This window comes from Schistocerca serialis, chromosome 7, assembly GCF_023864345.2.
Source record: "Schistocerca serialis cubense isolate TAMUIC-IGC-003099 chromosome 7, iqSchSeri2.2, whole genome shotgun sequence".
Classification (NCBI taxonomy): domain Eukaryota; kingdom Metazoa; phylum Arthropoda; class Insecta; order Orthoptera; family Acrididae; genus Schistocerca; species Schistocerca serialis.
The window spans coordinates 560481405-560490444 of NC_064644.1; the positions used below are offsets into that span (position 1 = coordinate 560481405).

Consider the following 9040-nt stretch of genomic DNA (forward strand, 5'->3'; position numbering starts at 1 on the left):
TTCAGTGTAGATGCAATGTTGTTTGCGTCATATGGTGCATATTCTGAATGTCACTGATTAAATCCTATGGATCGTATCGCAGTTTATACATTATCTGACAATCTTACATAGTCATAAGGATGAAGTTTCTGTGATATATTTACTGGGTTCCACAGTTTTCATAAGCTGCTCGCAACGCTGGTTCACCAGAGATATAGCAGTTTTGTTTTCTTCTTCAGCTATACAGTGCGGTATTATACAGAGATCGTGATGCATACAGGCATTAGCGCGGGCTCGCTGCAAGCATCGTACTTCAAGAGAACAGTTTGTGATTGTTTGTATCAGCTGATGCTGTAGTAGTCATTGACAACTGCACATTATCAAGTACTGCTGTGGCAAAGAAATGTGTCAATGTTAAGTAAATATTTCGTTCATTTACGCAGTAAAGTGAATTAATATTTCATCTGTTGTAGCTAAAAATGAACCATCTCCCACAGCACTCAAAGAACCAACAGTTATGGCCAAACGAAAGCAATTTCGCCTAGTCTCAACTCACACTCGTCGTGAAGATGGTCGCAGCTTTAGTGGCCGACAGTGTGACATAGTATGGTGACAGAGTATGGTGACATCGCTGTCTCGCTCAAAGTTGGGGCACACTTTTTCCAAGTGCCTTACGCACAGTGTCTCAACCTGTGGAAATGAGAAGCCAAGACAGCCATCTCGAAAGTGTTTTGCGATGTAAGTCTTGCTGTCGATTGGACGTAAAAATTCATCTTTTACTTTTAGGTAAGGACAGGGTTCGTAGTGGATTGCATCTGGTAATCCTCAGCCCAGCTGAAACGAGTTATTATACTCGAGTAAAATGTTCAGATCTCTATGAAATGTGTGCAACGTCCTGAAAACTTTAAAAGGACAGACCTAAGTTTTCGAAATTATCCACATCGTACTGCGTAACTCGCGGCTTCTTATCTGCGTTTTTGTATTTGTACGATAATTATTGTCAGCTCCTGGTATGCCACCTCACATATTTCTCCTCAGATTTCCTGCATCTCCTTTTGAGTCTCTGTTTTCTGCAACGCTTCGACAGTAGGATAATCTGCAGAACTTAGCATATTAATACAAGGTAACATTAACAGGTAGCCACCACACTTTGTCTGGACATCTCATCAGTCAACATGAACAAGTCTGGGATTGAGTCTGCTATTACAACTGAAATGCACTTTTTTAATGAATAATTTATTATGCCGGCACAAGTGATCTACTAGTAGTGGTAGATTAACCTGTAATCGCAATAAGATAAAGGATCTTATATCTACAGTTCTAAATTTAGGAAACATCACTGCACTAGTTACAAGTATGCATAAGATGTTCAAAAACTAATACAATTTTCCTGATCCACTTCTCGCTAACCAAAGACAGTTCCTGTGTGTGCTACTGAAACAGGTTTGCATCCAGGTCTGTTCTTGAAGTCACCTGTTGTGGAGGATATAAAATCGCCTTCGCTGTGGGTCAGGGTGTTCTGGTCGATGCCCGACTTAGTTCTCTGTCGGTCGTTTAAACTTAGAAAATGGTCAATTCTGATTTGCACGGAATTTTCCGCGCACTGAACGTTCGAGCGCCATTCAGGGCTGCATCCTGTTATGTTCCATTAGGTAGGCAGCTCCCTTACCTCGGGCAGCTACTGCAAGAGGTTTACAGTTACCAAACCAGGCTTGGTCTTTTCCATCCAGCCTGTGGCTTTTAAACAACGTATACTAATACATTTAGCACTTCGGACTTTCATTCCTGTAGATTAATAAATGATGATAAATTATACGGAAACTTGTGGCTTGGACTGGCTAGCTAGCGCTTTTTTCGCATCTTTCTCGCTTGAGCATCTGATCAGCCGCGTCCTCTACACTTTATTTAGTGCCAAATTAATTACTAGGCGTTCTTCATCAACAGGCACCAATTTTTCGAGCCGTTTCCGCTGCCTTTGCTCCTGTGTTATCCATAAGAAAAATCTGTTGGTAAGGTTTGCAGCAGCTCCTCTTATTTTTGCCCCACTACCTAAAAAATTAATTAATTAGGGTGAGATAAGCCATGGTCCTACGATGACACATTACTGCAACGGACATGATAACAGCGCAAGTTGTTCCTCGCGAGCCGGCCGGTGTGGCCGTGCGGTTCTAGGCGCTTCAGTCTGGAACCGCGAGACCGCTTCGGTCGCAGGTTCGAATCCTGCCTCGGGCATGGATGTGTGTGATGTCCTTAGGTTAGTTAGGTTTAAGTCGTTCTGAGTTCTAGGCGACTGATGACGTCAGATGTTAAGTGGTGGTGGTGGTGGTGGTTAGTGTTTAACGTCCCGTCGACAACGAGGTCATTAGAGACGGAGCGCAAGCTCGGGTTAGGGAAGGATTGGGAAGGAAATCGGCCGTGCCCTTTCAAAGGAACCATCCCGGCATTTGTCTGAAACGATTTAGGGAAATCACGGAAAACCTAAATCAGGATGGTTGGAGACGGGATTGAACCGTCGTCCTCCCGAATGCGAGTCCAGTGTGCTAACCACTGCGCCACCTCGCTCGGTAGAGGTTAAGTCCCTTAGTCCTCGGAGCCAGCTGAACCATTTTTTTGTTCCTCGCGAACTGTCGCGTGTTGGAGGGCTACGTTGAAAAACTTGTAACGAGACTATCCAGCAGACCTGCGCGTTCTCTAATCCTCCTTTAAGAGGTTTTCTTACCTCGTGTCTTGTAAAGTTGACTCGATATTGCATTGGTCTTCTTCTCTGCTGGTCGAGTCTCCAAACGTGCGTAAAAGCGACTATTAATGATGAAGTGGCAAGTGGGAAAGTTTCGACGCTACTTTAATGAAAGTCTCGAAACAATAGGATGCTGCCTTGTCTGTAATAAAAGATAATACCTGAAACTAATTTCGCGGATTCTAATTTTTACCTACCGAGCACCATTTATAGCTCATAAAATTACTAGCGGACAAATCCAGCATTGCTTGGAAATTCATTTTGAAAATTTTCTATTAGAAAAATCGAACTTTGTTTCTAGTGTATTATCCCTGACAGTTTCTGTACGTTGGGTGCAACTACTTCCAGTGTCTACAACGCGATTTTGTAAAAACGTCTCTATGGCAACGCTTCTTCATAGTCTTATAGACGGCAATTGTGCTCGCCTACAGCCGTTCACGCTCCACAGGTGAAAGCTGTCAAAAGTGCTAACAGGTGCCAGGGCATTACTTGAATTGGTTCGACTGTAGGAATGTCTTAGTAGTAAAGAACAAATTATATTAAAACTTCATGCATGATGCGACAGTTTTTCACGCATCTCAGTGTTTATGACATCACACCTCTTAAACTATATGATGCACAATGATTGTGTAGATACATTCAGCGGCATATGCGGATACTGTGGGCGAAGTGTGTTGCGAACAGAGATAGTGGCACAGAAGTAACGAATTTAAAGGTCACGCATGATGCGGCTGTCATTCACGCGTCTCATTGTTTACGACGTTACATCTCCTGAACTATGATAGCTAGGTGGTGCTTGCACCTACAGCGATTGTTGTTCATCAGTAAGGGATACGTGTACCAAGTTTGGTTGAAATAGGCCCAATGACTTAGGAGGAGAGGTGCAACATACACCTATTTTTATAATATTTGTGGATTTCGACACGAGTTTCATGACAGCTCGAAGCCTCGAAGTCGCATATATACGTTCTCCAGGGCGCTATTAATTACTAAATCACTTTTGAGTGCATGATACCAGAATTTGTAAAGCACTCATACTGTCTGCATGACCACTGATTACGAACTGCCTAGCGAGCTGGTTTCAGCTTCTCGCTCCTACTTGCACGGGGCACGTTTCTGATTCGTCGGTGTATTCAGCCAATGACTGACACTATTAAATGAAATTCTAATTGAAATATCTCATAATTAGAGAGCGGAAGGAGTGAAATGCATTTGCTTTGAAGAAACTTTTGATAGCTGAGATCGCATTCAATTCGACTTGTTTCTGATGATCGGTTTGAGCAGCTGTTATCTTGTGATCTTCTAAAAAAGTTGTTGTTATATGTCCTTTTGCATTACGACTCTATCACGCACGCCATGTTGGCTTTATAGTGAATACAATGTGTGGTGTCTAGGAAGCCTGCATACTCGGTTCGCTAGACAAACATTCGAATAAATCGTGTTAATGAGTTTTATTACAAAAATAAAATTACAGTACTTAACTTTTGCCATTACACAGATGTGTCGCAAGCAAAGGGTGACATACGAAATAATCAATATCAGTATAAACAATTCCAAGTCTGTGTTACGTAGAGAGTAAAAGCAAAGTGATCTAGCGTTGGCGCTGCTATACAAGTGTCCGATGTTGTGTGTGTGTGTGTGTGTGTGTGTGTGTGTGTGTGCGTGTGTGGTTTGGGATCTTATGGGCGCCCAAAGGCGAGGTTATCAGCGCCCTAACAATGATTAAAATAAACGAATGGGGATAAGAACGAAAACTGTAGTACACACATGCGCACGAAATGACCACACAATTACTCTATCGCACAGGCACTCTCACACGCACTAGAACCAAAGAGGAGGCAAGACAGCTAATCAAGAAATTAAAACAGAGGGAAAACAAAAAACAGAAGAGCTAAAAGAACAGCACAGGGAAATGTGACTGGCTGACTACTTGCAAAAAACTTGGGTGAGCCAGCCACCCTGTTGACACATTAAAACATCTCTCCAAAATCTTGTTAAAAACGTGGGACAATTCGCAAAACTTCAAAGCGCGAACCACATTCGTTTGATCATTGCATAAAATAGACTGCAGATCCGCCGGCAAATCCGCTGCAGTCACCTGGTCAGCAAATAAAATGCAGTCCAATAAAACGTGGTGCACCGTGGTCTTGGCACGCCACAAGCACCACAGATCGGAGGGTCCTCTCGCCAGAGTAAAAATCCATGCTTCATAGGGCTGTGGCCGATGCGAAGACGAGTTAGGAGGACCTCGTACCTTCGGCGTGGCTGGAAGGAAGTGCACGACGGCTGAGTTGTGGGCCTGACGACACGGAGCTTGTTGTCGGTCACTTCTGGCCACTCATGTTCCCAGCGACACAGGACTTTATACCACAACAGCGAGGTGAGGGCATGGAGAGGGATAGCGCACTGAAAGACCTGAAGGTCAAGACACGTCTCCTTGGCTACCCGATCAGCCCTTTCATTCCTCAGAATTCCCAAGTGACCTGGTACCCAGCAGAAAGACACCTCCTTCCCCAGTCGCTGTAGTTGGAAGAGGGCGTCCTGGACAGTCTGGGTTACTTTATCCGCTGGATAAAAAAGCAGGAGAGAGTAAAGGGCGATCAAAGAATCTGAACAGACGAGAAATCTAACACTGAGAGAATGTCTCATTTGCTCCAGTGCCCGCAAGATTGCTTATAATTCTGCGTCAAAGATAGTAAATTCGGGAGGCAGTCTCACTTTGAGAACACGATCCGGGAAGACGACAGAGCAACCAACGGAATCACCCTGCTTAGACCCATCTGCAAAAACAGCTGCATGGTCGTGGTGCTCAGGTAAAACTGCAGAAAAGACCGCATTAAAAACGTAGGCAGGAGTGCTATCTCTCGTGTACCGCACCAAATGTAAAATCACTCTGGGCCGCTCCAGTACACAGGGTGGCAGACGGTTAAAACCCTGGACTTGGGGTCGCACTGGCGCCACACCGAGTGACTCCAACACATGCTGCACACGGATCCCAAATTGCATCGTGGCTTGTGGACGGTTAGAAAAAAGACGCTCCAGATGTGGACGAACAACAGTATCGTGTGCGGATGAAGCTGGAGCTGCGAGGAACTTTTTCAGTGATTCGAAAAGAAGAGGGCCTCGCTGACTCATACACCGTGAATCGGTAGTGCAGCCGCGAGCGCACAAAAGCCCGATAAGACTGAAGGAGACGCGCCCCGTCCGCTCCCCAAGATCTGTGGCTAAAGCACTTGAGGATGTTCAGCGCCTTCTGGGTTCGGGCTTGTAAGTGTCGCAGGTGTGGCAACCACGACAATCTGGAGTAAAAAATGAGGCCGAGAAACCGCACTGTGTCTCTAAAATGTAGGGTGGTGTCCCCGATCTTCAAGGCAGGCAAACTAAAAAGACGACGAGAACACACACACACTTATCAGCAGAAAACCGAAAACCTGCCTTTGCAGCCCACTCCTCTAGCCGCCGCACTGTAAGTTGCAACTGACGACTCGCCGTTGCAACACTGGAGGAGGAGCAGAAAACAGCGAAATCGTCCACAAATAAGGAGCACTGTACAGGACTCCTTACAGTAGATGCCATACTGTTGATGGCTATGGCAAAGAGGGTAACGCTTAAAACACTGCCCTGAGGGACGCCATTCTCCTGCTCAAATCGATCAGAGAGTGTGGCCCCAAGTCGGGTCCGAAAAAACCGCTGAGACAATAAACACCGAATGAAAATGGAGAGATGCCCTATCTTGAAGCTGCCATTCATCTGGGGCCGTCACCTGTCGGTCGCGGCGCTAAAGTCCTTTCACCATAGGGACGGCTGCTGTCGCGTTGTCGTCCTGGAGGGAGGTTTGGTCAGCGAGCGATTGGCTGTCGACTTCTCACAGCCATCTCTTCTCTATCGTTCTCGACTGGCATGCAGGCGCTTGACTTTACGCCGTAACAGTATGTAGCATTTTCCACGAAGGTTTGTTAAAAATAAGACCAATACACGTAAAAAGCACCTTGCGTCACTAGGGATGCCCACACACATAACATTCCACTGATGTTTGCGTAACAGTGCATATGTCTACCTGCTTACATGACGCGTTAAATACATCATAGACTGATATCCTTCGAAGTACGGAGTTCAGCTGACTGACTCAAGTCAGAGTCTTTGAAGACAGAGTTAGTCAGTTGAACTCTGTAGTTCAAAGGATATGGATTCATGATGTATTTAATTCGTCATGTAAAGTTTGGAAATTTGTCGTAAGGTCTTACGGGACCAAACTGCTGAGGTCATCGGTCCCTGTGGTTACGCACTACTTAATTTAACTTAAACTAAATTACACTAAGGGCAGCTCATACACCCATGCCCGAGGGAGGAATCGAACCTGCGACGGGAGGGAGCCTCATGGACCGTAACAAGGCGCCTCAAACCGCGCGGCTACCCCGCGCGGCTCGTCACGTAAAAGTAGATATGTACTGTCACGCACAACATCTGAAAAGTATCGCTGAACATCCCTAGTTACACAAGGTGCTTTTTAAGTGTACTGTTTTTATTTTTAGCAAATCTATGTGGAATGTGCTATAGACTACCCACTGGAATGTCAATATGGCGTGTGTGACGGAGTCGCAATGGAAAAGGAATACAACGACAAGTTTTTTTGAAAATGAGAAGATAAGATACTAATTGTTGAAACCATACATCAGGAGTAAATGGCACTGAAAGTTTCTTCAAAATGTTAATTGAAAGGTGAGCTTGATTTTGGACTTTTTGAAATCGTGATTAGGAAGCTGACAATGTGGATAATGTCGACAGTGCAGTTAGATTTATGTATAAACATTGAAACGGTTAATATTAACAAACAAAGTTACGTGTTCGCCGCCAAGCCCGGCATTGTGAATCACCGCGTTGCCAGTACTCTCCAGTGCGACGTGCCTCCCACTTATGCCGTCATTCTCATGCTCCATGATCATCTGTCGTTTATTTGGGATGGGATTGCTGCCTGTCCCAACTGCTTGCTGGCTTACAGCATCGTAGTAAGCCTTTCTACACTGTACGACGAAATCTAATAAAATATAGGCCGACATGAGGCATAAATACCACAGATTGCTTAGCTGCAATTTTTTACACTCTGTATTCCTTAGCTCACAAGTCGCATTAGTGAGATCTATATCGTAAATAACGAGCAGCGAATACTGTACGTATCAATGGAGTATTAAGAATCTTTTAAAGGCTCGTCCCTGTTTCATTGCCCGGACGGCCTTATTACTCCTACTGGTGCTCGGCTTTACGGAGCTGCCCCCTGGGTGTTGCTGGTCTGTCAGCGCCGGAGCCGTCGCCGAGTTCACAGGCACGGAGCTAGCGGAGTGGCCGCCCCCAGCCTGAGATAGCTGCGGCAGGAAGCGTGCCTCCATCCCGCCCCACCCCACCACGCCGTCGCCCCCAGCGAAGATACAGCGCCAGCCCGTGGTGCCGCAGTCGTAGCGGCCGACACTGCCAACGGCGGCGTCTGGCTGTGAGCGCGCGTGCGCGAGGAACTGTCCAAGTACAGCGCCTCCCCACGAGCTCACCTGTTTTGTTTTATTGTTTTGTCGTTCTGGTATTACTGTTCAAATCGGTATTTATCTCTGTCCTATAGCCTAATTTGGGCAACGGCCTTGCCACAGTGGATACACCGTTTCCCGTCAGATCATCGAAGTTAAGCGCTGTCGGGCATGGCCAGCACTTGGATGAGTGACCATCCGGGCTGCCCTGCACTGTTGCCATTTTTCGGGGTGCACTCAGCCTCGTGATGCCAATTGAGGAGCTACTCGACCGAACAGTAGCGGCTCCGGTCACAGAAAACCATCGTAACGATCGGGAGAGCGGTGTGCTAACCACACACCCCTCCTATCCGCATCCTCATATGAGGATGACACGGCGGTCGGATGGTCCCGATGGGCCACTTGTGGCCTGAAGACGGAGTGTTAGTACGAGAGTCAGTAGGAAAAGGAGACGTAGCGCCAGAAGGCCCCTAATGTCAAAAAACGAAAAATCACGTAAGAATCACACGAGTAATTACATTCTATCTCAAACAATACTGCGCAAAATTAATTATGAACCAATAACGTTATTACTTTAAAACCATTAACATGGCTGTGTTAATATCAGTACCACAGTCTATATAGCTACTAAGCACTTGCGAGGCCAATGTAACGATAAAATAACATTGTTTTTTACACTGAAGAGCCAATATCGTGTAGAACCCCGCGAGCACGCAGAATTGCCGCAACACGACGTGGCATGGACTCGACTAATGTCTGAAGTAGTGCTGGAGGGAACTGACACCATGAATCCTGGAGGGCTGTCCATAAA

At 45.9% G+C, this 9040-nt stretch overlaps 1 pseudogene; it reads left to right on the forward strand.

Moving 5' to 3' along the window:
• Window positions 1-8333: 8333 nt before the first annotated feature.
• On the forward strand, window positions 8334-8451 carry LOC126413540 (5S ribosomal RNA; annotated as a pseudogene).
• The last annotated feature ends 589 nt before the right edge of the window (window positions 8452-9040 follow it).